Source organism: Capricornis sumatraensis, chromosome 22 (genome assembly GCF_032405125.1).
Source record: "Capricornis sumatraensis isolate serow.1 chromosome 22, serow.2, whole genome shotgun sequence".
Classification (NCBI taxonomy): domain Eukaryota; kingdom Metazoa; phylum Chordata; class Mammalia; order Artiodactyla; family Bovidae; genus Capricornis; species Capricornis sumatraensis.
The window spans coordinates 46,599,437-46,605,950 of record NC_091090.1 but is presented as its reverse complement, the minus strand read 5'-3'; positions in this window follow the sequence as shown (position 1 = coordinate 46,605,950).

Sequence of the window (6,514 nt, the reverse complement as noted above, 5' to 3'; positions counted from 1 at the left end):
GGCAGTGCCGAGAGCGCGCATGCGCCGAAAGCACGGCCGTCGCTCCTCCTACACCTTAGGGCTGTAGACTGCACCCCAGACCCGGGAAAGAGTAGGGGCAAGTCCGACTAATAACTCAAGCCCCTCGCCCGCTACGGCACGCCCCTGCTCCCCCGACTCATTTCTGGTCCGGAGAATTTGGCGTCTGCCTTTCTCCCGCTGTACCGGTCGGTGCGTGCCGGGGATGCTTCTTTCCAACCCTGCTCTGGAGATGATCGCAGAACCCCAGGAGGGTGCTCCTTAATCTGTCTGCAGCGGCAGACCCCTGCCTGTTGTCACCACCTTCTCTGTATCTGGAAATAAAATGACTCACCAAATGAGACGTGCAAAGCAGCTTCCTGAGAATTTGCTACACAAGAGAGTCCCCACTGCCGTTTCTCTCTTGGTAGAAACAAAGGCAGGAGGGGAAAGGCTGATAATGGGAAAAGGGGAAGGCTCCAGGTGTGCTCTCGTCGGAGGCTGTAGGCACAGGGGAGCTGCAAGTAGATGAGAAGCCGGGCCTCCTGTGTGATCCCCCGTTAGCCGTACCTGGCTTTCCCTAGTTAGTACTAAATTGAAATCAAGGATACAGGTTAGGGAAGCTGTAAGTTATTAATCAAGCCCAGGTCAGTTGTTAACAGTAGTTATTGTTAAGCTTCCTGGGTTGTAACGAAAGCTACCAGTCAGGCTGACTTCCTAGGTTTGTTGTAGTTAAGGGGCTGGTTTCCTTCTGGAGAAGGAAACGGTAACCCACTCCAGTATTCTTGGCTGGAGAATCCCATGGACCGAGAAGCCTGGTGAGCTACAGTCCATGGGGTCGCAAAGAGTCGGACAAGACTGAGCGACTTCACTTTCACTTTCTGTTTTTATATATGGTGGACCACAGTCTGTATATTCTGCCTCTAAGATAAAACACTATAAAAATGAATTATATGAAAAATGAAGTTTAATAAACAAGGTCAACTAACGCCAACGTTTTAGACTCCACAGACAAAATTACTCTTTAACATAGCTATTAAAGTTCATAAACACGTTCTCTGCTTACCTTGTCACAGTCCAGCACTGATTTCCGGGACACCCCTGTAAGCAGCACCTGCTGAGTGGGTTTTTCAACTCTTTGGGTTTGAGAGGAACTGTTACCGAGCCAGGTTTGTTTTGCTCAATACTCATCAAGCCAAACACTGAGACACCTAGGTGTGCAGCTGGGAGACGGACCACCAGTGTCAGACTCCTTCCCTGAAGGCAAGAGGCTTAGGATGCCTGGGGCTAAAAAATAAAGAGTCAAGGTGGACTGAGGCGGGGACCCTAGGGAAAGGTGATTGGGAAAAGGTGTGGGGTGGTCATTCTGCCCAGGTGTAATTAAGCTATAGGCCTTTGCACGTTCAAAAGGGCAGACACTCACACAAGCCCAGTTGAAGGGTCGGTGGTCCCATCCAGTCTTAACCAGCTCAGCTCAAAGTAGACACAGCTGACTCCAAGTTCCTACAAAACAACTCTGGCAAACGTCTTATTATTACAACACAAGTCAGTGTGCCGAACAGTACACAGTGAGGCCAGACAATACAGAAATCTTAGTGTTTGAAGCAGAGAAAGGTTTATTGCAGGGCCATGCAAAGAGACAGGTGGCTCATACCTTAAAAAGCGCTTTTAGAGGGAAAGTGAGGGAGGGATGAAGCTCGTGGAGAGCTTCTTGGTGTGGGGTCCTTAGTTCCTGCAGTTGTCCGTGCCGGTCAGGTCTTGATGTTTCTGTAAACCTCTGTCAGGCAGGTAACAAAAGTTATCCTGTCCTACAGCTTTTTATCTAAAGGTATAACACTCTTAAAGGTAACAAGACCCGTGAGTAAAGCAGCATCATTACCCTGCATTTTACTTGTTCAAGGTCCCAAGGCTCCACTTTCGCAGTCTGAAGTCCACGTCCTGGCTAAGAGGAGGGGGTCCCTGCGTGGTTGTGTACCCCGCCTGGGAACATTTGTCTAGCACCCAGTCTGGGTTCTCCTGCCAGTCCCCAGGCCTAGCTAAAGGGGCAGCTTTCAGCTGATGGTGCCCCCATGACAAGGTCCCCAGGCCCTGCCCAGCCGTCATCTCTAAGGGAGCCAGGTACCCAGCACCCAGCCAGCCCTCAGACTCCTTAGGACCCCTAAACAGGGGACCTTGTCCTGTGGACTGAGACTCAGGGTGACTGCTGCCCCAGGGACCACCGCAATGCTGACGGTTGGCAGAGCGGAACCTCTAACAGCCGCTCACTGGCAGTCTTGAGCATGCACGAAGTACCACGTGCCAGCCCTGCCCCAGTAGGTCATCATTTGGGCCATGTGATGCTCAGAGGATGCACAGGCCTTAAAACGACCTTGAAACGTGAAGACAGGTGAAACAGATTTGACCCGTGATTTCAGTCCAACTAAAGAGAAGTCAGGCTTCCCTGGTGGCTCAGACAGTAAAGCATCTGCCTGCAGTGCAGGAGACCTGGGTTCGATCCCTGGGTTGGGAAGATCCCCTGGAGAAGGAAATGGCAACCCACTCCAGTACTATTGCCTGGAAGATTCCATGGACTGAGGAGCCTGGTAGGCTATATATAGTCCATGGGGTTGCAAAGAGTCGGACACGACTGAGCAACTTCACTACTGCTAAAGAGAAGTCAGTCCCATGAAGGGAGCTGCTTCCCTCAGAGCCTAAATATGTACACAGCAGAGCACACAGGGGCCAAGCTCTAGAGGTCGCTAAGTCATGCCTGACTCTTTGCATCCCCATGGACTGTAGCCCGCCAGGCTCCTCTGTCCATGGGATTCTCTAGGCAAGAACACTGGAGTGGGTTGCCATTCCCTTCTCCAGGGAATCTTCCTGACCCAGGAATCAAACCCAAGTCTCCTGCATTGCAGGAAGATTCTTTACTGACAGCTAGGAGGGAAGATTAGATAAAAGATTAGATTAGAAGATCTAGAGGGCATCTTAGAAATCATCAGCACAAAAGTCAGTCCAGTTAGGGGGTCACCCAGCTTGTAGTGTAAGGGCTACACAGAACTTTAAAGAAGTGTGTAATGATTGAATGCACACATTGATATTCCACCCTCCACCATCACCAGTTCTTCAGCCCTGGGGTCCTAACCCTTGCTTAGGCAGTGCTTCTTCACGTTAACAAGTAGAAGGAGCTTTGCTCCTTCAAGTCTTAGCTTTTAAGAATTCCATGTACTTCATCTGAACCTTGGACCTGCCACTAACTTTTACAATCTTCTTTTTCTTACCTTTAAAATAGAGCCGACAGTGGTGATGACATCATAGAGGCATTGAAAGGCTGAAATGAGGTGTGTGAGATGCTTGGCACGGTGCCTGGGAATCACCTGCTATTAGTTAAATGGTAACAGAACCTGGTAGCCTTGAATGGTCTATTTGCTGCGCTGTTTGCTGTTAAGTGGAATGTATGCGTTTCCCAGGTGGCGCTAGTGGTAAAGAATCCGCCTGCTGAGGCAGGAGCTGCAGGAGACGCCGGTTCATTCCCTGGGTTGGGAAGATCCCCTAGAATAGGAAATGGCAACCCACTCCAGTCTAATTGCTTGGAAAATTTCGTGGACACAGGAGCCTGGCGGGCTACAGTCCATGGGGCCTCAGTCAGACATGACTGAACAACTGACCACGCACACATACATAGGAACTAAGTCCCTTGGAGGCTATGCTTACCCGGGAGCCAGAGTGACCCTTTAAAAACAACCCTCCTCTGCTCAGTATCCTGTGCTAGTCCCCATTTGGCTCAGAGCAAAGACCAGTCCTCTCTGCATCTGCCTCCTCTTACCCTATTGAATACTGGGGACCCTACTGTGTTAGGACATTCTCGCATTCATTCTTCCTTGGGCAAATGCTGTGTCCCCAGAGAGCCACAGCAGCCTGTTCCCTCACCTCAATTTTGATCAAACGTCCCCTCCAAAGTCCCATGCCAACCACCCTACCCCCAAATGGCAAACCCACTACCAGAATCTCAAGCTCCCCACACTCACCTCCACTCTTCCTTTCTTCTGCTGCACTGATCTTAATCTTCACAAGCAATGCAGTAAGATTTTGTGGGATTGGAAGAATTTTAAAAGTCACAGGTGCACTTCGTTTGAATGGATCCCTTGCCAGCCTCACCCTTTACTGCCTTGTAACGTGACTGCCCTCTGGTGGTTAATTATTCTTACTAAGAAGATGAAAATAATTGCACAGAACAATCCAGTTTCAAGATCAAAAGGGACTTGGAGGTCAGCCCGTTCCATTCAATATGATGGGCCTGAGAGTTAAGACTTCAGGGTACAGAAGCAGCAGAAAGTGTTCAGGAACGGCATTGCATCATTTTAAATTCACCTGTGGTAGGGCAGTAATTAGCAGTTACCGTCAACCTCAACCACCTGCCCCTCTTTTTTTAAGAGCTAAGGCAATGGAGACCCAGTGAGGTCATAGATCTAAGACAACTGTCTTCATTTCGAGCAGTAACCAAAATTAACATAGTAAAAAAAAAGTCCATTAAAGCATGATTGGGGAACATATGAATTCAGGTAATTGACATATCAAATCACATCTCCAAAACATCTGAAGAGGGACAAATCTGGATGGTTCTGGAGGCTCATTTTCGCCTTCATTTTGGCTACTGGATGGAGAATTTGTTCAGCAGTTTTGTGTTAGCTAATCACATAGGCAGATACCAGCTAAAGGGCCCGGAGCCTGCCCTTTCTGACCAGGGAGCTCCCCTTAGTGTCAGAGCAGATCTGTGCTTCACCCCAACCCCATCACTATAAGTATGTGAAAAATTAAGGGCACAGCTCCCCACACCCACCCTCCTTGCTTGACTGCAGTCTTGGCCACGGTGCCTGTCCGCCCTCTAAGCCTCACCTAAACTGTGGAACAGAATTGCGCATGCTGCGCCATTTTCTACTCGTAAAACGTTCCTCTAATGAAGTCTGCTTTTCCCACACTGGCGGCTCTAAGACAGTAAAGAATCCACCTGCCAATGCTGGAAACCCGAGTTCAATCCCTGGGTCAGGAAGATCCCTTGGGGTAGGAAATGGCAACGCACCCCAGCATTCTTGCCTGGAGAATTCCATGGACAGAGGAGCCTGGTGGCTACAGTCCATGGGGCTGCAAAGAGTCGGACATGCCTGAGTGACTAACACACACAAGCCTACTTATTTTTGTTTGTTTGTTTGTTCTTTTTTTGCCTACCTTATTCTTGCATCATTTGGCTCTGGTGGTGTGGTTTCATGACCCTTTTTTTGGGATATATAACTGTATACGGAACTGTTTTGTTAGAGGGCGGGGATATTACTTTACCTGTCAAAACGTAGCATATTATTACATAGATGTGATTATAGACTTCCTGGTATATGGAAACCACTGGTAAGAAGTCAGATATTGCTATGGTTTTATTTAACAAATAATGAATCCATTAACCACTGGTGATTATTTGGCCTTTGCCCTCTTTTATATTTTGCATGAATCTTTGGCCCTTTTGTGTCAAGACGGCACATAAAGTCAGATTTTCTTTTTCTTTATGCTTCATAGGTTGGTAGGTTGTATATTTCTAGGAACTCATTTCTTCTATGCTGTCCAATTTGTTGCCATATAATTGTTCATAATATTCTCTTTCATTTCCAATTTTATAATATTTGTGTCTTCTCTCTTTTACTGTTAGTCTAGCTAAAGTTTTGGCAGTTTTATCTTTAAAAAAACATAGATCTTAGTTTTATTGATCTTTTCTACTGTCTTTCTGGTCTCTATTTCACTAATTTCTATTCTTATCTCTATTATTTCCTTTCTTCTGTTAACCTTGGATTTGTTCTGGTTTTTTGGTGTGTGTGGTGTTTTTTTTTTTGCTAGTCCAAGGCTGAGCGCCGAAGAATTGATGCTTTTGAACTGTGGTGTTGGAGAAGACTCTTGAGAGTCCCTTGGACTGCAAGGAGATCCAACCAGTCCATTCTGAAGGAGATCAGCCCTGGGATTCCTTTGGAAGGAATGATGCTAAAGCTGAAACTCCAGTACTTTGGCCACCTCATGTGAAGAGTTGACTCACTGGAAAAGACTCTGATGCTGGGGGGGATTGGGGGCAGGAGGAGAAGGGGACGACAGAGGATGAGATGGCTGGATGGCATCACCAACTAGATAGACGCGAGTCTGAGTGAACTCCGGGAGTTGGTGATGAACAGGGAGGCCTGGCGTGCTGCGATTCATGGGGTCACAAAGAGTCGGACACGACTGAGCGACTGAACTGAACTGAACTGAACTAGGTGTAAAACTAGGTTGTTTATTTAAGATCTTTCTTTTTCTCAGCGTAGATCTTCATCAGTGTAAACTTCTTTATTAGAACTACTTTTGCTGAATCTCATAGGTTTTGGTATGCTGTTTTCATCTTCATGTGTTTCAAGATATTCCTTGATTTCCCTTTAGAGTTTTTCTTCGACTTCCCTGGTGGCTCAGAGGTTAAAGTATCTGCCTGCAATGTGGGAGACTTGGGTTCGATCCCTGGGTCGGGAAGATC